The following is a 26656-nucleotide window of genomic DNA, read 5'->3' as shown; positions in this document are numbered from 1 at the left end:
GCGACTCAAAGCGCACTCACGATGCTGTTGTGCGAAAATTCGTTAATGTTTAGTACGCTACAAAGCACAATACTAGCTCCATGTCTCGGACAGTCACAGTGTACGATGCGCTCGAGGTAAACGTGTCAAAGTTAAACAACTACACATCGCGCTGGAGATTCCATGGAAAGAAATTCATTCCACTCATTCCTGCGAAATAAAATGTCCATATTTGAGCAAGCGCATGTAACTACGCAGCTATGAAATATTCATTCAGGTGTCGTCAGTCATCTCAAATTTCAATAAATGAATTAATTCCACCATCCATGATCGGCACTGTTGTGTAGAAGAATGAGTATTTAGGATAGGCATATTAGAACAGAACCTCTTAATAAAGTTGTGGAGTCTGTATAAATACTGAACCAGCTTCTGAGCGGGTGTAGGCAGTAACCTTGAGCAGAATGCTTTGGCAGATCCTGTTGAATAAAGCACTCGAAAATGCTCTTCTTGCCACCTGGATCCTTCAGCTTTCAGCGCGACCTTTATATGGTCTGAAACGACGGACGAATACAAATTTCTCCTGTGACTTCTTCATGTTCATTGTCACTTGAGCAAGCCATTTGCTATAGAACCAGACACGCAAGTCTGCCCAAGGTACGACAGTGATATTGAAAGGTGCTTGCAGCTTTGCCGATTGCTAGAACTGTGCACGCCGTTGTAGAGAACACTAGCGGCCACTCATTATTACACGATACGGTTGTGACAGGCCTACTTTCGCGCACTGGTATTTGCCTAGTGCTTCACCACTGAAAGCAATATTTTAGAACTTATTTCAGTTATAGAAACTAAAAGGTGAACACTCGCTTATTTCAGACATCGAACATTTTTTTTTTAAATTGAAGCATGCGCAGCAAGCTAGAGCATCGAATCTGTTAAGTTCAATTTTTTTTTTGCTTTAGATGGCGTAGTTGACATTGCAGAGATTCTAGGAATTTACATTTTTTTTTGTTGCGGTTCAGGAGGAGTTTACTTCGGCACTCAGACGGCAAGGATACACGATACCTTGGCCGTATCTGATGTTTTCAACATAATGCAAGCTCCGTCTCTTGCATCTTAATGTGAAAGAAAAATACAATAGTTTAACGCAGAGTGTAAGACACATATGTTTCCGACGTATCCCGGTGTTCAAGTAGAAAACTTCCTCTGTCAGTCACTGGTCTCCAGAAGGCGGATAGCTTAGTGCTGATAATGAGATTTCCCCCAGTATAGGCCATCCTTTCTTTTTTTGTTGCTTGAAGACGCGCCCACTCTTGCCGGTGCCGTGTTCGCTTTCATTAGAGCCAGTGTGTGCTTGCTCCTGTCTTCTGATTAGAATAAGGTGCAACACGAAGGTAAAAGAATAATTAGGTCTGTTAGAATCATCAGTTTCATAACAAACTTCATTTACCCTTAACTTACCAGCCTACTCTGTAATACCGCCTAAGACTTCCAAGTGCGTGTGCTCCAAATAGGCTGATGTCAAAAAAATTATCATGCAAAAAGAACGGCTGTTCCGCAGAGAGTGTGAATTGAAGGCGTAAAGTTGGAAAAGCTTAAGGCTTCCAACATATTGTTAGTTGGTGTTTCTGACAGGGACTCAAGCAAATTTGTTAACCCAACCATGCATGAACTAAAGTCTTGTGCGCACCTCAATTGGAAGCCTGTGATGTGCTTTCATCCTAGAGCGATGATATTGAAAGGTAGCAATATAATTATGGGCTGGAACAAAAGAGCACTATTTACTTTGAAAATGGCACATACTGGTAAGGGAACACTTGTAGCGCTTATTTCGCAGTGCTTTTCTTTAGCTCCCCACAATAGATATCGATATTAAGGCAGACCTATCAAAGCAAAAGTTTTGGTGGGCATAGCCTGGAACACGTTGTCTCTGCCTCTCGTTCCTCCTCCTTGAAAACAATAGAACATGGATCTTCAGCTATCTCTCATCGTTCTTAGTCGCTCTGATCGCACAAAAGATAGCCGAGGATTGTATTTTTCCTACGTACTTCAGAAAATTCCGGCATACTGCCGACATCAATGTTCACCAGGAATAAGTGCGGAAGAATTTCAGGACTCCTCTGATCATGCTTGAAGCTGGTTCTACGCCCAAGTCTCTCTTTATAAGCGTAACTGTGCCTTGCACTTTTAGTAAGATATAGTTAGGCAATGGACCAAGACAGGCATTATAGGTCCGTTAAATAGGGAGGCAAAGAGACAAAGCTTATATTCTATATGCTCACTGTATAGTTTAAAGCCCTGGCTCCAACAAAGACAATAAAGGCACTCTACAGAGGCAAAAACACATTAGCTTTTCAGTACAGACTAACTTATTGGGTCGCTATAATAAATGAAATGTTGCTTTTGTTGCTACAGCCTTCTTAACTAGCAATTGTGCAAGGCGGTATTTTACTACCGCTGATGTGTACCATTCGCTAGCACCGTTTCATTAAGAATACAGCGATCGAAATTGTTCTGGGGCTCGCAGTTGTTTTTGTAACAAGGAACCCTACCACACTGCACAATTAGACATAATTTTCAGTTCCCAGGAAAAGCTTCCGAGCAGCTAATTCATGAAAACAGCAAAATGCAACACTCAAATTTAGCTCTTCGCTCTCATCCATCCCTTGTTTACGCTGCTTCCTGCGCAATTCAGCGGCATCATCAAAACCTGAACAATGCGTCTTTCCCGAGATGAGAGGTATCGTCGAAATGGGGGAAACAAATCTCCTGGAAGGCCATTGAATGAGGCATGCCAGGAGACAAGAGTGACATCGAAACTGGTCCGTTCAAATTTCAGTTACCTTGCATGGGCCTCCTACAGCAATGTACAAAAATATATTGCCTTTCATGAAATGTTTCATGTTTGTCCTAAGCAATATAGCTAAATATATCCCAGGAATATATAATGTTTACTAGTAATGAGTGGTGCTGTTTCATGAGCTGGTCTGGCGAGACATGCTGTATTCTGTATAGATGCTGTGTTTTGTATGTGCTCTGTTCTCTCCCAGAAATTCCATTAGTGCTGAACCTATCCGAGCGGCGGGGAACGCCACGCGCTACGCCTCGTTGCCTAAATAGAAAAGCCGTGGTTTTTAATAGCGTAAACTAGGGGATCTCAAAACGAGGCACACCGTAATGGGGAACTGTGAAGTTGGCAGCAGCGGCTGTGCCGACCAGTTCACTAAATCTGCGCATTTTATACACAGGACACCACCGGCTTTCCCGGTGGCTTTGGGTCTGCATCTTGGGCGATCCCCGTTGCATGTGCCGTATGTCTTCGACTATGGCACGTTTCGCCGCTCATCTATAAACTGCCGTGTCCTCCAGTGTGACGTCAGCGAGCCGTGGACCAGCATTGGCTGCCTGAAAGAGAAGCCGAGCACAAAAGGAACTGTGCCTCACCGCTGATCCTCACTTGGCAGCAGCGGCTGTGCCGACTGGTTCACTAAATCTCCGCATTTTGTACACAGGTTTATGCAATCATCTGTAGCCACTTTAATTTTTTTTTCATTGTCGCTGCTGCCAAGCTGTTGTACAAGTGTTTGCTGAACTGGTAAATTTGAAATGCCTTCTGAAGTGACAAAACTGTTGAAAGATTTTAAACAGGAAATGCGAGATATGCACAGTACACTAGAGAAAGAACTCCGAAAAGAATATAAAGACCTGAAAAAATCTGTAGATTTCTTTAGTGAAAAGTTTGATGCTATGGCTGAGCGCAGTGCAAACTTAGAAAAGGAAAACTGAGTGCTAAAGAAAGAAAATGCTGCACTATAAGAGGAATGTAAAGGACTGAAACAACAGCTATCTGGCCTTGAAGACCGGGTGACAAACAAAGAACAGTACTCGAGGAACCAGAACATTGAGATTAAAGGTGTTCCGGTAAGCGACGACGAGAACATGCCTTCAATCTTGAGCAAACTAGGCGACGTCATAAGTGAACCCATTTCTGATTCCGATATAGACATATGCCATCATGTGCCAAGGGAAGACAAAGGATGTCCTAACATTGTCGTGAAGTTCCGCTCTCGTGCGAAACGGGAAGCGGTAGTTGAAAATGCCAGGAAGAATCAGATTTTAACCTATGAGTTTGGTTACCAGAGTGCTGATGCTTCCGGTTTTCCCCCGGTATTTATTAATGAACACCTTTGCCCCGCCTTGAAGAAACTTCTTGGACAAGTTGTTGAGCGAAAGAAGGAAAAAGAATAGAAGTACGCGTGGACAAAGGGCGGCAAAATTTTCGCAAGCAGAACAAACACTTCGAAAGTACTGCGCATATCTTGCGTTGCGGACATCGATAAGATGAAATGAGGATCGAGGAATCCGAGCATTTTTCCAACCACCATTCACATCGATGGCTAGTAAATCGCTGAACCCTGCAGATGTGACTAATATTTATCGTAGGAAGCCGTGCACATCTTTCTACCTGTTAAACACTCAGTCAGCGCGCAATGAATCTGATGAGCTGCGTGCCTTGCTTTGATGTTTTGGCTTTCCATTTGATGTTATTATGCTTTATGAAACATGGTACCGAGACGAACACGAAGTAATACGGATCCCGGGTTACACTAGACGTTACTTAAATTGCTCAGTCAAGAACGATGGAGCAGTACTTTTATGTCCAGAGAAAGTTTCTAGTGTGATAAAATTGACGACTTTAAGGCGGTCACACCGGACTTTGAAATTTTGACTGTCAATCATAACTAAATCATATTTTCTGTTTTATATCGCCCTCCAGGCGGGAACGTGGCAAATATTTTAAATATATGGGAAACTTCTTATCCTGGATTAATAAAAACGGTGATGAACTCGTCCAGGGTGGTGATATAAATATTGACATGTTGAACGAAACACAGCTGTGTACTGATTTCACCTGTCTATTAGAAGCTAACGCATGTTTTAACACAATTACTGCTCCCACTCGCATTAGCAACGACTGTGAAAGTTTCCTTGATGTTTTTATTACAAACATTGAATCTGGAACTATTAACTCCGGAGTAATCAGCGCTCATATTAGACATTATTTGCCAGTATTTCGTCTCTTGGAATCATATGTCTCTGCTAAAGAATCCAAGCAGTGTCCCCCATTGACTATTCAAGATATTACTACGTCTACATTTGAGGAGTTCCGCACAAAAATATCAAAAATAAATTGGCTTGAGGTGTAGAATTAGTCTGACGTAGATTCCGCATATGAGTCCTTTCTGCGTCTTTTGAAGAAGGCTTACTCGGAATCTTTTCATCCTAAAACACTGAAGCCTAGAAAAGCTAGAAAATCTTGGATAACCAATGCACTTCTGAGATTAACCAAACAAAAAGATGCTCTATTCAAACGTTTTTTTGGACACAAGAGACCCATGCCATCTATCTTAATTTAAGAAATTTCGAAATAAGATAACTGCTACTCTGACAAGCCAAGAAAGATTACCTTCATAGTGTTTAATACTGAAGCTATAAAGTGAACGGATATCATGTGGAGAAACCTTAACACTGTGTTTAACATTGGGCGTCATCATTCAGAGGGTGTACGAGAATTGTTAATTAACCGGGAACGTTCATCAGGCGCGCATTTACCACACGCTTTTAATAATTATCTTGTGTCTCTTGTAAATAGTTTGCACGATCCACGCTTCGTAGAGTACCTAAATTCCAGAAATTGTGATAGTGCTTTTTTACGTCCAACTAGCGCCGAAGAAATTTATCTCACGTTCTCCGCTCTGCGAAATAGTAAAAGCTGTGATCTTGATGCCCTGCAAATGCACCCCGTAAAACATGTTTTAGGTCTGATATGCCCAGTTCTTAAGCATGTGTATAATTTGTGCTTTGTAATCGGTATAGTTCCCAAGTGCATGCAGCTCACAAATGTTACAGGGCTCTTCAAAGCCGGTGATAAAAACCTCTTGAACTACAGACCCATACTATTTTGCCTGTATTTTCAAAATGCCTAGAAAAATTATTAACACTAAGGATGACTGCTTTCTGCGAAAACCATATTATTACTGGCTGTCATTTCGGTTTCCGAAAGGGTCGCTCGACAGAGTTAGCGCTACTAACACAAAAGGAACTAATGCTACAATCATTTAAGCAAAATTTAGTGACACTAGGCGTTTTCATTGATTTTTCAAAGGCCTTTGATAATTAACCACACCACTCTGCTAACAAAACTTGAATTTATTGTTTCAGGGGCCCATTCCTTGGCTTAATCAAAAGCTATCTCCAGTTCAGGTGTCAGAGGATTTCAATAAATAACTGTATTTCCGTTAACTTACCCATGCATTCTGGTGTACTTCAAGGAAGCATTATTGTACCTTTTTTATTTAATATTTACGTAATTGAAATAATGAATATTGACACCACTGCCTAATTCATCATATACGCTGATGACACCAGTCTGTTCTTTACATGTGGTTGTGCAAGGGACCTGTTGGCTCTTGAGAACGCTGCTTCAAGTGAACTTAATCGATGGAGATCATTGAATTCTCTGTATATAAATAAAAACAAGGCAAAGGCTTTACTTTTTCAACCTTAAAACATGAATGTCCACATTGACGGCCATTTCAAATGGATTCCTCGATTATCAACTTTGTCCCACCCATTAAATGCCTCGGGGTCGTATTCAAGAAAGCTTACTTTGGTATCTTTATACAGACTCAGGTTCTAACAACATCGCTCGTGTTGTGGGAATGCTGACGAAACTTCGATTTTTTGTTTCTTGAGCGTCAAAAAACTGCTTTATAACTCTCTCTTCCTGTCCCATCTGAATTACTGTCATTTAGTCTGGGGAAACACCACGATGTCTAACATCATAAAACTTCTTCTATTGCAGAAGAAAGCAGTGCGCTCTATCGCCAATTCTTCCTATGACATTCATACGCAGCCTCTTTTCAGCACCCTTTATTTACAACCAGTCACCTCCTTATATCGTAGTATTTTACTCAAGCGTTTCACTACGGCGAAAAAACAGAACACGAAATTTTTCGAGCATTTATCTTTATTGACAACGAATTTCAACACTTACACCACACGCCACAGAAGAAACATGGTACGTTCCTAAAGCGCGCACTAACTACGGTCAACAAATGTTACGCCACGCGCTGCCATCTTTGTTAAACTCATTAGAAACTCAATATACACCTATCTCTCCTTTTAATGGGCTCATTGTGCATTCCTTTTTTTTTTGTTTTGCTCTGGTATATACTGACGCCATGAATGCTAAACCAATTCTCTGCTTGTAAATAACTTATTATATATAGATGCGAATTTCAAGACTCTATTATTTGTATCATTTCAAACCATTCGCTTTCTGTAATTTCTTTGCAGCATTCTATTGTTGATTTTTTTACTCGTATGCATTTCTCTTATACAATGTACACTAATGCTTTTTTTCTCGTTTATACATTTTTGTATGTTTGAGTTCTTCTTATTGTGCACAGTGCCATTTCGGTAGGGGGTACAGACCCCGTCAAGCAAAATTCATTTGGCTTTTTGTCTGTACTCCTGTCATCTGTACATTTATAGATGCAAATAAACTTGAATTGAAATTGAAACTATTTACGAACTGGTGTTCATTATTGTGCAGCTAAACTATTAAGTGAACGAGCACAGTTGCATTTAGTCCACAAGCAACTTCAGCCGTCATGAACGCGATCGAACCCGCCACCTTAAGCTCAGTGGTGCAACGCCATTGCCATTAAGCTGAGGTGGCGCGCAAAGTCCGATGGTAAAAAAAAATGGTAGCTTATCAAGGTTAAGCCCAGTGGATGCGAAGCATACACTGGGCTTAACCTTAGCGTATCCTTAGCGTTTGGAGGCATCTTTACCGCATACACGCCCGGCGCAAAGACGCTGGCGCGGTTGCGGGCACAGAGACTGACGCGACGGCGGATGCGCACCGCTTCATCCCTGGCGTGACGTCACATATCACGTGATACAGCGATGGTGGCGCCGCCGCCGCGTCGCGCGCCACGGCGCGAACCGAAGCGTGGAGGCCTCCGCCGGCGACGTCCGACGGCGCGATATGAGGCCCCATCTGCAGCCGGTGTGACGTCATCACGTGACGTCACATCATGTGATCTCACTTCAGGGTCAATGGTGGCCACCGCCGGGAGGCGACCGACGGCGCGATATGAGGCCCCATCCGCAGCCGGTGTGACGTCATCACGTGACGTCATGTCACGTGACCTACTTGAAGGTCACTTGAAAGTCAATGGTGGCCACTGCCGGGAGGCGACCGACGGCGCGATATGAGGCCCCATGTGCAGCCTGTGTGACGTCATCACGTGACGTCATGTCACGTGACGCTACTTCAGGGTCAATGGTCGCCACCGCCGGGCGTCGCGCGAAGGCCCGAAACCTACGTTAATATGCTTCGCATAAAAGGGAATAGGTGCACAATGTATCGTGTGCTGGTATTGTGACCGGCCCAGCTAAAGGAAATTTGTATCACAGTATCTCATGAATCAGCCTCCATCTTGCGGGGAAGAAATGAAATGTCAGAAATAAAAGTGGGACGGGGTGGCAAGCTTCCATTTAATGAAATGCATGAGCTTCGAGCCATGCAGGCTGCTCAATGAAACTGAAAAGGAACGACCATTTCACCTTTGGTATTAAACTCGCCTGATTGACGAAAAAAATGGGAAGGCGAGGTGTAATATCAGGGTTTGAATTTTTTGCGGTTTCTCTTAGAACACGCTTTCTGCAGCTGAGGCAAACACGACCGAGCGCATTTGTATGCTCTTACGTGAATTTGCTGCGTAGTGCTTCGCGTAGAAAAAAGAGCAACAAATACCACTGAAGTGGGATCACCAGAAAACATGGCGCTGCAAGAATTATCTCTTAGGCGTTGCCAAGGGATCTAGTTTATGTGAATCTGAATAGCGAATATAGTGAAAGCAAAGTTCCAGCAGCGCCAAAAGCCCCATGCATGTCCCACCATTTCTAATAAAAATTCCATTTGCCCATTTACAAGAAGCTAAGAGAAAACATTCCGCTTCTCTTTTTTATAATGTTGGTACTGTTATCGCTTGAGACTTGAAGAAAGCAAATATGCTGCTTGCTCAAGTACCTCAGAACTCATGTCCCCTGGGTTTCCCAAATTGCGTTTTCAGTGCTGCGTCATCACACAGTCGTAAGTTTTCATTAAATAACGAGTTCGTCAGTAGGCGCTCCAGTGCACGTTCCTAAACCTTCCTTGCGCAAAGGAATGGTTGCAAAGTGGATTGCGTGCCCCCATGCTAATGCACACAGCTTGCCGGAGGATTTGCTGCTTCTGTAACTGCAGCTAACTCAAATATAATGCTTCTTTTTTTTACTTTAGTGTTCATTATTGTTGTTCTACTAAATTACAATATTTATTTTTTCCCTTTTGTGTTAGGTATAGCCTTTGTACTAAATCATCGTAATTCCTTTTTTTTAGTTTAGCGTCAGTTATTACTCTTCTGCATGGGGAGCTTCATTGTTCGCTAACATTCAGAAGCTTGCATTGAGTGCAAAAGGAAGTGCTTAGCCATTAGGTATTGTCTCATGGTTGGGCCATACAGAGCCCTTGTTTTGCCCTTCAAGCTTGTCTATTTCTCGTTGGTATGAAGGCGTTTCGATGAAGCGCTGCTGGACCAGCGAAGTTGCAATGGAAAGCAGGTGTCATTTTTGTACGCGTTTGTCGTGTTTGGCAAGTGACCAAGACGCGAACTAATTATGGTAGCAAATTGTTGAATTTTTTGTGTGTCTTGAACAGTATACGGTTATAAAACTGCTAATTACTATTTACATAAGTAAAATTTAGCTATGCAGAGAGGCAAGAGTAAACAGAGCTCCAACCTTGTGCCATTGATGTTCATTTAATTGGCGCTAGTGTTTTTTTTTTCCTGAGAAATATCGGAACATTTAAGTGACTACGATAACATTCCCTCTAGTGGGGTCAGTCGACAAATGCCAAATCTTTTCCCAGTCGATGGCCCCTGAATCACGAGGATCCTTTTTTTGTTGAAAGAATAAATTCTAAATGTGAACTCACGCTTCAATATAAATCATGCAATTACCAAGGCAGAACATGCTTTATGATAGCATACTCATGCATTTATAATAACTTTTAGCAGGAATCAAAGGCAGCCGTGATTATGTAGATGGTATTGTACGGTAAACGCTTTCTGGGATCTTGCAATTAGCTTATCTTTTTTCTGATGCTGCCTAACGTAACTGTATAGCACCATTCACTGATTTACGTTCGTTCAGTGTTAGCGTGGTCATGCCGGTATAGATTTACGAATTCCTCCTGGAGGGAATTGTCTTTATTTGTATAGATTGTACATTTCAGGTGGGGGGGGGGGCAACCGAATTGTATGGTAGACAATAGAAGCTGAAATCAGAAATTGCAGCACTTCCGTATGACGTAAAATGACATGCGTACAGGTAACAAACTAAAGCTACATCATACAAATGTACAAAGTTACATCAGAGTAGTACTGGGCGAGACCTCGAAAATAAAATCTACACACACAATGACGATCGAGTAGCGCGATCAACTTCTATCTTTCTGACATATTTTTGAGGTAAACAGTGCATCAGGTGATTACATATACAAGGACCCACTGTTTCAAACGTTTTTTCTTGATTCGCTCTTTCTTTCGCTTTTTAACTCTATAATTATGCTGCACTCTCAATAAATACATCATTTCTATTTATACCACAAAGCGAGAGTCTCAGATTCTTTGTGGTCGGCAGAGAGTGACCTGGCATGAGTTTAGAGGAATTTCGCATGCAGCATTTAACTCGACTTTCGAGAGCAGCGAAACAAAAATTAAACAGTCGGCCAAGAAGATGGTCTTGAGGAAGAAAGCAGTGTGTCATTTTAAAGCGTACGGAGATTCGTATAATCATTGAATGTTTCATCAATTATACACAAGGTCGACTGCGTTTTGATAGCGGCAAATGCACAAAATGCTTTTGTTGCTATATCTATATTATCGTCAAATTTAAACTAGAAACGGTAAAAACAGTATAAGACTATGCCTTCTAGTTGAGTATTCGTCTCAGCCCGCTGTGCACCTTAGGGACCTAAAACTCATGGGAAGATAATTTACTGACGAGATCTCATATCCAATGTTGAGAAAATGTCGCCAAAGTAAGACATACGAAGTGCTCAAAGCAACCAACATGCGCCAGCCTGTTGATGGTTCGATCACACCGGAAAAAAGTTGTAATTAAAGACTTGATATGCGTGGCCACAACGCACCCTTATAAGAGTGTTTTCGCGTATAAATTTTGACCGCCTTCTGTTTGTATGTTGCCTCCGGTATACCACAGAGTCTTCAGGATTCTCACAGCAGCGTAACGCGGCCTACGCGTAACAACGCATACGTCTGTGGCACCACACTTCACGTATGATGCAGTTAGTTGATCGGAGACGCCATTGAAGGTCTTAGGAGCTTCAACCTTGTTTACATGGACATTTAAAAGTGCAGCAAGCGTTGCATGAAGGCCAGCTCAACAAAGACAAGTGGGAGCACAGCTGATATTGCAGCCGTGCTGTATGTACATTGCGCAAGGGGACGTGGTCTAGCGCCCTCCCCGCGGCTGGTTTCAAGGGAGCGCAATCGTCAGTTTGAAGCTGAAGGTTGACCATTTTATCGTACTTCGGTCTAAAACATTCGATGAATAGCCCGACGTCAAAAAAAGACAGGAAATATTTGTTTTCGCAGAATATATCTATTGGAGTGCTTAAACATTAGCTTGGCGCTCTGCACAACTTATATTAATCGCCACTGTTAACTGTAACTCCGAACATCGTCATATGAGAATCCCGTCATGTTTGCTCTGCTAGTAGTCAGGCGAGAATGGTTGGATAAAATACCAAATTTATTGGCAATATTGGTCATATGTTGTTAGGCGGCTGCACCTTGGAAAGAAAACCAATGGGTTCATCCGAATATAAATGTTATGCGCAGTCTTTCAAAACTTCTGGAAAACATATTATTTCATTGTCGTCTTATACATATCGCTGATAATAAACGCTCAGACATTTCTAATCAATGTCACCATCTCGACGACTCTAAAAAGACTCTCGCCTCCTGTAAAAGCATCGCTCCTTCAGTAAAACACCTATGAGCGAGTACGCAACACTCAGCGAAGAGTAATACTTTCCTTCCCTCCTGTATAACCTCCACCATACTCTGTCTTTATATTGAACCAGGATATTTTTTTTAATGTTCCAATATCTAATATCATCAATGAGAGGGGCATACAACTAAGATTGTTTTGCGGGCTCGTGTACCACCACATGTTTCCTGCCCAAGCACGGCATTACAAATCTTGTACGCCAACAAACTTGAGAACAAAGTGTTAAGAGCGTTCAAGTTAGGTGACGTTGAAAGGATGTGCGCAGTTTTTAGGTTTAACTCTCGTATTGTTTTCATTGTTTGAATTTGCATTTTTCTTTCTTAGTGCGCGTACGTCCTGACATAAGCGCTGACATTTGGGGGATTCGGCATAAACACATGGTACAAAAGAACAGCGGAGAGCGTTACAAGCACAGATATATAATAGACACAATTTTGTGGCTACCCTGTGTCCATGTCTGCTAAAGTGTAAGCAGTTTTTTTTCCACCATGGTCTGACTACAGTAGGCTTTGATTCATGTACAACACATTTCCTTTGAGACCTGGTTTGCTGATTGTTTGACGACATTATTCGCCTTCAGCTTTGAACGCGCGTAAAGCGCATGCTATCGATGTTGCAATCTTCAAAGAACGCTGCACTATATAACCTTCAAAATCAAGGTCCGCACCGGGGCACTTTCTCAGGTTGCCTCCACTCTTACGCATGCACCACGCCAATAATGTATCTCTACATAGAATTCTTTGTCAACTTTGGCACCGTTGAGTTTTTCTGTCTATGTAGCTTTCTTATGCTATCGTCTTGCCGTCGTGGCCATTTCTTTACCTGGATATATGTACATATTTACACGACATAACATGCATCCATGAAAAACTTGAATGGAATTGTTAGACATGACATTCGTCTGATGATTTAGCCTCGTACAACGTGTTGATGTCATCGCTATCCTTATTTTACCTAGCAATGTATCAACCTATGAATTGCATGCATGCATGTCATGACTTAAATGGCGTGAAAAGCATAACATGGCAACAATGACATGCACGACATGACATTATATATATATATTTGCCCACTCAGACTGCAATGTTTGTACCTGTGAATACTTCTCGCCCTCGTACAGGTTCTTGTTGTGGTTTAGCCGAGCCCGACTATAACAATGCGTTCAAGAAAAATGCGATAGTCCCTCGCTCCCTCGTTGTCATCACTGATGGCTGTACTCGGTTGTGGACAGTGAACGTTTCGACCCAATCCATAACATTGCCGCTAGGACTTAAACTGGCAAGTTTTGATGAGCAAGCCATTGTCAGCGTCGGAATGGTCGAAATGTCAACTGCTGAAAAGAAATTCAACCCCAATTCCAACCATGATAATTCTGCTGACTTTAAGCGCATGATTAACAAGTCACTGTCTCCTAGTGAGCAGTGTCTGCTGGAAGCTGTGCTCGCTCGCTACGCCACAGTGTTTGATTTTGCTCAAGGCCAACGAGCGTCCCATACACCACCGGCGTCTCGTATGCAACACCGCATCCACACAGGGCAAGCAACGCCAATTCGTCAGAAGCCCTACCGCGTTTCACCTTCAGAAAGAAAAGTCATCGCCGAGCAGGTCGAAGAAATGTTACAGAAAGGAGTGATCCAGGAATCATGTAGCCCTTGGGCTGCTCCTGTGATCCTAGTGAAGAAAAAAGACAACTCATGGAGATTCTGTGTGGACTATCGCCGCCTAAACACTGTCACAAAGAAAGACTTGTACCCCCAACCACGAATAGATGATGCCGTCGACTGCCTCCACTACGCGTCGTATTTCTCTTCTGTTGATTTACGGTCAGGATATTGGCAAATCCCCATGCACCCCTCAGACAAGGAGAAGACAGCCTTCGTGACACCTGACGGTCTCTTTGAGTTCAACGTTATGCCCTTTGGCTTATGCAACGCTCCAGTGACATTCGAGCAATTTATGGACACCGTGCTGCGCGGACTCCAATGGGAAATTTGCATGTGCTATTTAGACGACGTCATTATCAATGGCCGGACATTTCACGAGCACAATCAGCGCCTGTCGATCGTTCTTGACTGCATCCAGCAAGCTGGCCTTATTTTAAACTCGAAGAAATGTCATTTCGGTGAGCGTCAAGCCCTCGTACTAGGCTTTCTGGTCGACAAAGACGGCATACGACCAGACCCTGAAAAGATAACAGCGGTTCGCGACTTCCAACAGCCACAAACGGTGAAAGATCTGCGAAGCTTTTTGGGCCTCTGCTAATATTTCCGGCGCTTTATCAAGAATTTCGCACAGCTTGCCTCTCCCCTCACGCATCTCCTTCACAAAGATATCCCATACTTGTGGACTGCTGACTGCGAGTCGGCGTTTCCACAGCTGAAATGTTTGTTGACTTCTGGACCGGTACTGCGGCATTTTGATCCGGAGGCGTCAACTGAACTGCACCCTGACGCCAGCGGTGCGGGTGTTGGCGCTGTGCTTGTTCAACTCTGCGATGGCCGTGAGCATGTAATTGCCTACGCTAGTCGGACACTTACAAAAGCGGAGACAAACTACACCGTTACTGAACTCGAGTGCCTAGCAGTCGTATTCGCCATTCAGAAGTTCCGTCCGTATCTACATGGCCACGCATTCACGATAGTGACTGACCATCATTCACTCTGTTGGCTGGTTGGGCTGCGTGACCCGTCTGGTCGGTTGGCCCGCTGGGCTTTGCGCCTTCAAGAGTACAGCTTTTCCGTTAACTACAAGAGCGGGCGCTGTCACATGGATGCTGATTGCCTATCCCGTCTCCCTTCGCCTCACACTAAAGCTGAGGATGATGACTTTGATGACTACCTAGTTTCCATCTCTTCAGACTTTCTAGACCTGCGTACCTTCGAGAGCGAGCAACGTTACGACCCTACCTTGAAATTCCTACGGGCAGCTGCACGTGAGCCAGCAGGAACAACACCGTTTACTTTTCGTAATGGTTTGCTGTACAAAAAAAAAATTACTCGGCGGATGGTCCCCCATTGCTTCTAGTTATGCCCGAAAATCTGCGCCCTGCTGTCCTTCGTTCCATGCATGACGATATCACGTCCGGGCACCTTGGATTTGCACGCACACTACACCGACTTAGACAGAGATTTTTCTGGCCCAAGCTCTGGAAAACAACGAAACAGTATGTCGCCAGCTGTACTGTTTGCCAGCGCCACAAGCAAACGACGACGGCCCCAGCAGGCTATTTAGAACCAGTTAGGCCACCGACGCTACCCTTTGAAAAAGTCGGCATCGACTTGCTTGGCCCGCTCCCAAAGACGTCAGCTGGCTACCGCTGGATTATAGTATGCGTAGACTATCTTACTCGCTACACGGAAACGGCGGCACTTCCATCCGCCACTGCAGCAGATGTCTCTTCATTTTTGTTGCATCACGTCATACTCCGTCACGGCGCTCCCCGAGTTGTCATCAGTGACCGTGGACGGCAATTCACCGCCGACGTCGTTGAAGAACTTTTACGGCTTTGTGGCTCTGCATATCGTCATGCCACTACTTACCACCCGCAAACCAATGGCCTCACGGAGCGGACGAATCGAACCCTTACCAACATGTTATCAACGTATGTCGCTGCTGATCACAAGAATTGGGACGCCATCTTACCTTTTGTAACGTACGCGTACAATAGTGCCAAGCACGAAGTTACTGGATATGCGCCGTTCTTTTTGCTGTACGCACGCGCACCCCAGAGCTTTCTGGACACTATTCTACCTTTATCCTGCCAAGAAGATCCTTCCATCGCCCAAACTCTGTGTCGTGCTGAGGAAGCACGTCGACTGGCGCATCTCAGGACGTTGTCCTCACAAGGCCACAGCAAGATACGCTATGATGCGCGGCATATCCCCGTCAGCTTTACTCCCGGTGATTATGTTTGGTTGTGGACACCTGTTCGCAAAAAGGGATTGTACCGCAAGTTTCTCGCCACTTACACGGGACCATTCGTTATACTCAGCGGCTTGAGCGATGTGAACTATGTCGTCGCCAAAGTGACGGCAAGTAATCGGCGTTCACGTGCGACGCAAGTTGTTCACGTGGCCAGGCTCAAGCAGTACCATCACAGGTCCCTCTAACTCGCTCAGCGAGCTTCGTCTGCCCCCGGGGAAAAGGTCGCAGCACTGCGCGACTAAGGCAGAGAAAGAGGAAGTAGAGTGTGCGCGCGTGATCGCGGGGTACTCTGCGCCGGCTGGGCCTAGCCTGTAGCTTCCACCTCGGACCTCGTTTCACCCTGTAAATAAACATCATTCGTAACAATATATATATATATATATATATATATATATATATATATATATATATATATATATATATATATATATATTTATTTATTTATTTATTTATTTATTGATACAAGGCAGAAACATTTAAACAACGCGCGCAGGTTCGTGCGCCCCCTCAAGACGACAACGGCGTATTGAAAGAAAAGACGACGACATAATGGCACGTGTTTACGCCGCACGCACTCGCATCGCAGGTGGCCGTTGTCGGCGTCTACAAGAAGAAGACGAGGTGAAGCGACGCTCGAGAGAAAAATATATATATATATATATTTTTATATATATATAAATGTATATATAAATAAATAAATAAATATATATATATATATATATATATATATATATATATATATATATATATATATATATATATATATATATATATATATATATATATATATATATATATGTATGTATGTATCTGCGAAGGTTGTGGGGTCGGTTCCAACCTGCGGCATGTTGTTTTTTCATCCACTTTAATTTTAATTAGTTTATCGTTTCTTTATTTCATTTATTAATAATAATATTTGGGGTTTTACGTGCCAAAACCACTTTCTGATTATGAGGCACGCCGTAGTGGAGGACTCCGGAAATTTTGACCACCTGGGGTTCTTTAACGTGCACCTAAATCTAAGCACACGGGTGTTTTCGCATTTCGCCCCCATCGAAATGCGGCCGCCGTGGCCGGCATTCGATCCCGCGACCTCGTGCTCAGCAGCCCAACACCACAGCCACTGAGAAACCACGGCGGGTGATTTCTATTTCATTATATAAAAGATATATGACATGCGATAACATGTATGTCATGATTCAAGACGTCGCTTGATGCTATGGTTCTGTCGTCACGTGCAGGCGCGCATAATATGCACAATTTTCGACATCACACAAGTACGTTCGCCCATCTCTAAATGTATAAACAGCCCCCAAGGACACCGGATACCCAGGTGCAAGCAAAAATCTTCGCGTAGGATAGATTTTCAAAGTGTGTAGAATCTGCCCATATTTTCAAACCTAGCCAGATCTGAACCTGAAGAGTTTGAGTTCTTGAATATATTGTCTATATGAACCCCTTCTCTTGTATTCGAATGTCCGCTTTGTGCATATTGTGAAGTTTCTATTTTGCGCCGTGTTTTCGAGGGCTGATGGCACGTGCTTCACTATGATTTCTATTTGGTATTTTCGATTGCAAGTTTGTCTCAGTGTACTCACAATGGATCAGCTTACCGAAAATAACTATTTCACGCAATAAAATGCTGATATTTCTTTTAAATGCGGCAAAGGCAGACTAGTGGCTAGTTGCACGCACAAAGAGAAGGTTCCCGCAGTGAGTCACTGGTAGTGAACAATGGCAGCTGTAAAGGGCATTGGTCATCAGTGGCGCAGCTATGAAAATATCCCCGCATGTGATAAATTTCGTACGCAAACGGAATTCTAGCGCGTAAGGTCACATCAGCAAGCACTGAAATCGAAAGTGCCACAGACTTGTCTGAATGCATGCTCATGACGTGGCGCTATAACACGAACGCGCACACGGTTTCCACGTCAATCTAGAGGCATAGGCTGACAGGCGAAGTGCTAGTTGTCCCTTTGTTTCTCTTGAAATGGAAAAAAGAATCGACTGGCGAAGTCCGCGAAAGCCCAGTATAAAAAGAAAAGCCTCACCTGTATATGCAAACACAAACGCTGGCATCTCCAAAGCATTTCAAGTTTGGATTGTGATCCCACAGTTGTAGGTGCATCTGTGCACCTTCGTGTGGCGCGCGAGGTGTAGAAATCGAGGATCTATACAACCATGCAAAAGATAAAAAGAGTCCCCACGAAACTAGCCGCACGTCAACAGACGATCAAAAGCAACAGTCACAATGGCGAGTCGCCTTCTGCCGACGGCGTCGCGTTTCCGCAATACAATGGGAAGGGCGACGATTGCTTCTCTAATGCACCTGCGGTAAGCGTGTTACAACAGCGGCAGACTGCCCCCCCCCCCCTCCCTTCGGCTTTTGTACTCTAAATGTACAACGTCCACTTCTGCGAATGCCATTCGCGTTGCCGGTGATGCCGCGCCTTCCGCTTTGCGCATCTCTCGGAGCTCATACGGCTATCAAGGACGCTGTTTCTTTCCGTCAGTTTATCACTTGGTTCTGCAAGTTTCATGGCTCTCTAAATGGCCTAGTTGTTTGCGCCACGTAAACGTTTCCCTCCGAGCATCTAGCAAATTGGAATTGCACCGCAACGGGTGCCCTAATACCACACGCGTCTTGTAGAAATGCCATAGTCCCCAAGAACCCCACACCAGATTACGTCGAGCCTGCCTGGACGCATCACCACGCACGCAGCCGAAAAAAAAAACAGCACCGTGCGTCGACATATAGTTGAGGTTTTCCTTCGCTAAAGACACAGTATAAAGCACCCATAGCGCGGTAAGCGAAACCAAGCTCAGCGACTGTGGTGCTACCTTGCTTTTGCCTTGACACTCTTCTAGGCCCGCGCAACAGCAGAACATGCTTGCATGTGCGGTTGCTGTACCTACTCTGTCCATAGACAAAACCTACTTAAACAAATATGCTTTGAGGATACTGAGATATGACCAGAACCGCCTATAGACTGCGGACGGTTTATTATTTGCTCTAAGTTCTGCAGGCTGCTGATGCAGCTTGTTTACAAAGATGGACCTCACCCTATTAGTTATCCACAATATGCCACATGGCAAACCATATTGTACACCAAAAATTGTGCTTAGCGCGTTTGCTGCTATGTACGCCTGTATTCTGAATTCATTGTATGAGAATACAGTGCTGGTTGATTGATTTATTATGAATTTCGAAGTGTGGCAATACGCAGATTATGTAACCATCTTCTCCACAACTACAGAGAGCAAAACGAATAGATGGTTGTGGATGTGGAAGTGCAATATTTCCTCTATTTAGAAGTTTATTATTCTACGTAAATATATATTTAGCCTAATATAGTGTTTTCTGGTTCTGGTATTGTGCGTAACTCATCAATCCTTAATTTCCCACTTCGTTTTTTACAACACTGCTGACATATGCCTCTTATCTATTTTCACTGACTTTCAATTTTTTATCTATTTTCATTGGATATTTGGTAGAGTTGTCGCTAACCCTTTTTTTGATTGAATAAAAATAGACCGAGAAATGACAGTTCAGTCTCTTTCCAAAGAAAGCAACCCAAGCAAAGGCTCTTTATGCTCTTGTTGTTGATATTTTTTATGCATATGGCTAGTAGACATTGATACGTAGCGATTTCCTGATGATAATTCTCCATGAATTTCTCGATGAACCTACCACTTAAGTTTTAAGCAATGGATGTGAATAGAACAATAGCTATAGGATTTTTCTTTTCAGATGGTAGCATTAGAAAGCAGTGCTTTATAATCAAGAACAGCATGAGTGTTCACACAATACCATGTTTCCATAGGGAAGCCTCTGTTGTTTGTTTGAGTAAACTAGGATATTTATTCGTTGGACATCATTTCGTGGCTACCACAGCAGTAGAAGCTAAACTTGCTGCCAGACAACAGAGCGAAGAAAGGCGAACACAGGGTTAGTTGGAATTGTACACATATACTAAAAAATGCTCTTTTCCAGGCACAGCAAATATTACGCAAATTTTCATATGAAGTAATCGATGGGGTTCGGTAATACACCTTTGCTCACAGTGCGGACAAAAACCGTCACATTGGCCTGGGGGATTGAATTTGCAACCATGTTATTGCACTGGAACGCGGGGCTTTACGGTAGACGTAATGAAACTGGGATAGATTACATTCTAGGGAAAACTTCACATTTATGTGAAAAATGGTACTGTACAGCTCAATTAATTCCGCCCCTGAGGCGGAATTCACTGAGCTGCGGCATCCTTGCACAATTCCTGAGCCAAACAGTTCTTAAGCCCAGGTACAGTCGAGCGCGATTTCAAGGTTATCGCGCGAGCGTCGACCGGGAACGCGAACAGCGCCATGGCCCAGAATTTTCTGCCGAGGCGAGGGAATTATCAGGCCTGCTTCCCTCACTCTTTTTGCTGTTCCTTCAGCAGCCGTCACTCCCTGCTGGGCTATCAGTTTCTTCCTTTTATTTTCTTTTGGTTCTGCGAACAGGCAGTGATCGCAGTGCGCACGACGTAATCTTCGGTATTATCTGAAATTAGCCGTTACGAAGCTGTATCTAGCCTATGTAACGTCATTGCTGCTGAGCCAGGGAGAATGGGTGACCAAGAACATTAGCTTAAGCCCGCGAAGATACGAGGTAACCAAGTCTGCACTTTATCGCAATAAATGGAAAGCGTAGAATAGAGAGAAGGGGCGGTGAGTTCGTCCCGGGGTGATGGTTGTTGTATGTAACAGCGAACGAGGGAGAGAAGAGTGCGAAATCATGATTTTTCCTGTCCCGAAACCGGCTGCCAGGTGCCTGGAGTGCTGGGCTGGTTGACGCTCGCGCGATAACCTTCAAATCGCGCTCGACTGTACGCTTGCGGACGCGCGCATGCTCGCGTCCGTGAGCCCACGCATGCGCAGACGGTGCGACACGACTATTTCACGCCCATAATTCTTCACGCTTCAAGGTAACAACTAATTACACACACTGTCAGCTGGCACCCTGTGGTACTCATGTATGTCTCTTACAGTTACTGGCATCCAGCTGCACTTACGTTAATTTACACTCGCCAGAACTGACTCAGTGACTTCCGACTCTTGTGACATCAGCAGAAATGAGTGAGAGGGCTCGCGAATGCGTGTAGTCATAGTACAGCGCATGCAAGTGCTTGAATGTCATCCGCACGCGAGCAATATTGCAAGCACTTGCATCTTTCCGCACCTAACCCCACTTGTGTACTGGCAAAATATCAGGTTTTTCTTCGTCTGCTTCATCATAAGCATAGGATCTTTTCGCAGTGCAATGCGCAGCCATTGTGGGCTGGACGAGTTTCTCGCTTATGGGTCCAGTGGTCCACTGTATAGTTGCAGTGGAGAGCCGGGGGTTCTGCTTTCTTTGGCGGCGTTGTTTTTAGTGTCGCCCTCTCCCGCTTTAATACTGTATAGCAAAAAACAAATTCAGTTGGGTGAGAATAAAAAAGAAATTGCAGAAATTTGATAAACAGAGAAACAAAAGGAGGTTGGAGGTCCCGACCCCGTCTTTCAGTATGGGACCTCCTAGACTTACTTTTTCTGTGAAACATTTCAATCGCATCAATAAACTGAAGCTAAATCTGAAACTAAAATGTTCATAATTAAAGTGTTAGTAAGGCCGATTTATGGGTTAGTGGGTACATCATAGCCGAAAATCAACACTACATAGCAATCACTAGACATAAATAAAAGGCACAACTTGTTGATACGTTCATTTTTGTCTCTTTCATAGTTTGTAGCAATGCAGCGCTGCTTTCTGACATTATAAAATGACGAAAGTACAGAAATTCACAAATTTTTCAGTACGCGATGAAACTTGAAAGCGCTAGCTGAACGTGAGCTATTGCGCCGTTGAAATTTTGCCAGTGGCATAGAACTTTGCCCCTGCTGCAAGTAACGAGTGTACAGCTCCTCTACAAGAGATATTGTGGCAAATTCTGCTTCTAGCGCAACCCGATACTTTTTCTCTGCTGCTGCATCGTCCTAGTTAAGTGATTAGCTTCACGTCAAACAAGCTTCGAGCTAAATTCGTCTCCGAATTCCAGTGAATTCGACGCATTGAACAGGAACGAGAGAATGCCACACCTATCCCCACATTACATTGAGGAAAATGCGAAGCACACGAGAAAACTGTTCAAAATAAAGCCGTCGTTCGACAAACTTAACCTACTAATTGCAATGAATTATTTCGCAAAGCCCACGAAGGGGACAAAAACACGGAATACTCTATGGTTAAAAGGCTACACGCGGATTACTAGTGGCGCGATAAAACGCAAGCCCTAGTGAAAATCCGCGCATAAAATTTGAACGACACCTGGCTACATAAACAAAACATATCGCCCGCAACAATGCAATTTGAGGAAACCGAAATGCAACTACTGCAGTTATAGGTAGTTCACATGCCAAAACTTCGATGCGGTTGAATCATCGAGATTCGTTATCTGCTGGCTTATGATAGTGCAATGGCAGAACTTAAGCACTTAGTAGTGCGGTAAGCAAAAAAGCAACCTACCGTTATCAACACTGGTTCGGAGCTGTGCAGCACACACTCCAATGGCCGATGATCCGGCGGACATGGAGGCTCACCGCTGCTGATTGTCGCCCGGCGGTCGCAAGAGTTTTCGAAGTTACACTGGCTTCCCACAATTTCCGGCAACATCGACGGAATTGAACATCACTGAGATCACCGAGAGCCTTCATTGACACGGCCGGATGCCTTCACAACGTCACCACAGTCGCATAACGTCGTCGGTACAAAGAAATGACGAAAATCCCCTCGCCGCTCACGCAATGTTTTGACTTCTTCCTGTCCGGCGCAGTCGTTTCTCCTCCTCCGCCATCGAAGCGACGCGCAGAGACGAGCACTTCCTTCTTAGTCTACTAGTTCTCTCCTTTTGCCTTTCGATTTTCTTTCCCCCTCACAGCTTGTCCCTCGTCAATCCTTGCACCTTTCGCTTTGGAACGTTCTCTCAACGCTTCTGCGCGTTTTTTGGGCGCCGAATTTGCAGGGCTGCATATCAATGTTGCGTTTGCCTTTTGACCGCATGCAGCCCTGAGCAGTGTTTCGGCCGCGTTGTGTCACAAATTATCTCGTTTGAAAGAACGCTTATATGCGGTAGTCTGGGATGAACCGAGAACGCACCGCTGATACGTAGGACGCTGTTCAGGACTTGACTGAGAGTGTACGGACATTACATCGGGAAGGTACAAGAATTCAATGATAACTACTGGACACATTCAAAATTATATTCTTGCGACAATGGGATTTAAACCCCCATCCTGCGTATTTCATTGACAGGGAATTTCGGTAGAAATTACAGTTTGTTCCCCGACTCATAGATGCCAAGGCTTTCCAACCCTAAGTGCGTCGCCGAGAACCCAGGCTCTAGTGTTTAATCCACTCTATTTGCTTCGTTAGTGCACCATAATTCTACATGGACACAGGAAATACTTTGGTAAAAGCCACGACTTACGGTGATCTTGATACAGATCCTCGTCGCGGCCTAGTAATCAACAATAGTTGCTTAAAAAGATATGCCTAAACCCTTCAATTAGTAATTATGGCTGTCTGTTCTTGCATAAAATATTTTGAACAGGCACAGACATTGCAGACAAAAACTTGCACGACTAGGATCCAAATTTAGGACACATTGGCCTATCGTTACATTAAAAACATTAAATGATTACCGGTTTTGACTTCCCCTAGATAATATGGTACATCACAAAACATATAACGTAATTCCTGCAAGTACATGCGCTGGTTATTACCACGGAGTAAGACATATAGGAGGTGAAACTCCCGTCAGCGCGAGCGAGCGCGGGCGACCAGATAAAGTCACAATTGTTGCATGCGCCGACGCTACCCTATGCAGTGGCGGCACCATGCGGCGCGTCGTAGAAGCCGCAGCGGGGGAAAAAAAAAAGCACCGCCCGGCAGGCGGCTCAGCAGCTCCGGCGCTCGCTCCGGCGGCGCCCGCTCAAAGCAGACGACAAGCAGACGACACGGGTGTTTGCTTCAGCGGGCACGCCGTAACGTTGTATTTGTACGCCCTTAAGTCAAACAACAACAGTTCTTGTCGGCGTCGGTTCGAGCGCCGCAATACTAACATTTTTTTACTGTGCTCAAATGGCTGAAGCGTAGCAGCAGTTGCTCTTCGGGCTACAAGCGGTAAAGAAGCGCGCGAGAGTGCCCTCAGTAGAAGTCAGGCGCGCGCGGCCGAACGGGAGCAACACGCTCGACCGGTTGTCCTGGCAACCGAAACGGCGGTAATTTCTTCCCATGTCGCCAGGTGCCGCCAGCATGAAAATGTATCCGCGGGCTTGTGACTTTTTCTGGTCGCCGCAAACAGCGGAGTTTCCACTCCTAAATATTTCTTGCTCCGTGGTTATTACTGAGTCGACGGCGTTCGTAAGCAAGGCCGTAAAAATAGCATTGACAAAGGCAACTCATCGAACTTCGTGTCAAGCGTGTCAGTGCACCTCCTAAATTACTATTGTTTTGCGTTGGCTTTCATAGTAAATTACTTATAATATTGATTATGTTAGCAGAGTGTTTCACGTAGGTTCAGAACTGCGCTAAAGATCTTTGTCTTTTGGACACTAGCCAAATGTAAAAAAAAAAATTGTGGCTCCATATGAAAGCAACGTAAATGAAAGGGTCAAAGAGGCCAGCTGTTGTACATACACCATATTCATGTTCATTTTCGTAGCAGTGTACTTGGGCCCGTTCAATCGTAGTTGTGGTTCCTTACAGGAAGACTGAAGCCGCAGTCTGCAAACTGCAATCGTGGGGTGAATGCAAGTTATCAAAGACGCTTTCGCAGTTCTGGCACACTTCAGAGCAGTTTAGTGTGTTTCAACATGAACCCTTGAGATAAAAAACGAACAGAGTACGAGATGCGCTTAAGAGTATATACAATGCTATAACTAATGCTCTGAGCTTTCGGAACGGGTAGAAACCAAGCATATCTGCGATTTATTTATCCCCACACTACAAACACAAATACTTGAACTGAACTCTCGCTTGCTCATGCACATTTATTGTGCTATTTTTCACTATTACAATGCTACTGGTTCAACAGTATGATGAACTAAGTGCGTGAGTGTGAAAACCTACTACATGGCGTGAGTTGTGAAATCTCCAACCTAAGGGAAATACTTTTCGCGAGTAAGTGAAAGTGTTTGTGTCCAACATGCAAACGCGCATTAATAATGCCTCAAACACAACTTGCGATGTCGTTTGGAGGTGCTTCGGGGCTGCAACAGCGAGCGCCCTCCAAGATGCGTATGGAACTATGCTGTCTGCAATATGACTCTCGCACGCGCCGTCATCTATCACGTGTTGTGTGATGTGTCACGGAGCGTTGCTGTAGCCGGAGTAATTACCTCGAGTGGCATGGCTGACCACTCGCAGACGGCGTTTGGGTGGATATCTGGCTTTGTTTCATTTTTTCCCACCTTTTTTTTGTTGTTGTAGTGGCCTGGTTCGTTTCGCCCACGCCATTGGCCAAGCGGCGTAATTGTTACCACCTTTATCGGAATGATAGGACATTCAGATCTTCTTTACATTGCTTACATCGTTTCTGTATTACTGCACGCTGTGTTGCGATTCTGCACATATACTTTGTCGCGTCTTTTGTTGCGAAGGGCGAGCAAGCACCGACATGTGATAAACAGAAGATGGTTTCTGTAAGGTGACGCGGGGGGAGAGTTGCACGTGTTTTGTGTATGGTCATGCTAAGGCCATCAGAGAGAACACTGAAGCGCGTATAATGCACCGCTACCCAGTGCAATATGCGCACTCTAGCGAGGAGAGCAGTGTTGCCGACTTCAAGACTTTGCGAAAGTCTAATTAATCACCGTCTTCAAGTCTTGGGTGGCTTCTGAGCATCAGTTAACACATTATAACTAGGAGAAACGAGTAACGACTACACAGAGCGCAGCGCAAGCACACGTTGTGTCACTCTAGGCACATTTGAACCACAGTGTCTTGAGCACAGTGTCCCAAACCCAAACATAATTTTAACAGCAATAGTTATTAGTGGTTCGCTAACCTGATCAAATACCGCCGGTGTCCGCCAATATCCGTCGCTGAATCCAAATATTGACACGTGTATTTATATTTATCGGGCGACCAGGTTTCACCGCCTAACAAATCTTATCGCACAGCGCGGGACGCGCTTGCATGTGTCCGAAGTTTCTGGAAAGTTATCGATGCTTCTATCCGCAGTCTGTTGTTGCCGAACCTTGTGTTATCTGATTTATTCGCCTGACGCGAACGATGTAGAACTTTATGGAAGGCACGCGGGACCCAACGATTAGTCTGGAACATTCGACGATTGTGTATAAAAGCCGACGCGCTTGAACCGCTGATCGGATTTTCGACGATCGCCGACCGTGTTCGCCGCTATCGTTGTGCTATAAGTGTAGCCTGTTTTGTGGGCATAGGTTCGCCCAATAAAAGTTAGTTTTGTCTATCACAGTATTGCTACTGTGTTCTTAACGTCACCACCACGTGACATCTGGTGGAGGTGCTTTTGGTCCATGTACCGGACGCCCCCGACAAGCCGTG

At 44.4% G+C, this 26656-nt stretch overlaps 1 protein-coding gene across 3 annotated transcripts in view; it reads right to left on the bottom strand.

Annotated features, from left to right (window-relative positions):
* LOC135907759 (allatostatin-A receptor-like) overlaps window positions 1–26656 on the bottom strand; it is a 199329-nt gene that overhangs the window by 112373 nt on the left and 60300 nt on the right. The window contains exon 1 of one of the 3 annotated variants that reach the window (XM_070523189.1): window positions 22598–22937. The exons of 1 other annotated variant lie outside the window; for it this stretch is intronic. The gene's annotated coding sequence lies outside the window, so the exon portion shown is untranslated. Of the gene's footprint in view, window positions 1–18104; window positions 18389–22597; window positions 22938–26656 lie in introns of those variants that run through there. One more of the 3 variants, XM_065439485.2, reaches the window with a different exon arrangement.

This window comes from Dermacentor albipictus, chromosome 8 (assembly GCF_038994185.2).
Source record: "Dermacentor albipictus isolate Rhodes 1998 colony chromosome 8, USDA_Dalb.pri_finalv2, whole genome shotgun sequence".
Classification (NCBI taxonomy): domain Eukaryota; kingdom Metazoa; phylum Arthropoda; class Arachnida; order Ixodida; family Ixodidae; genus Dermacentor; species Dermacentor albipictus.
This window is presented reverse-complemented; position numbering and strand designations above follow the sequence as displayed.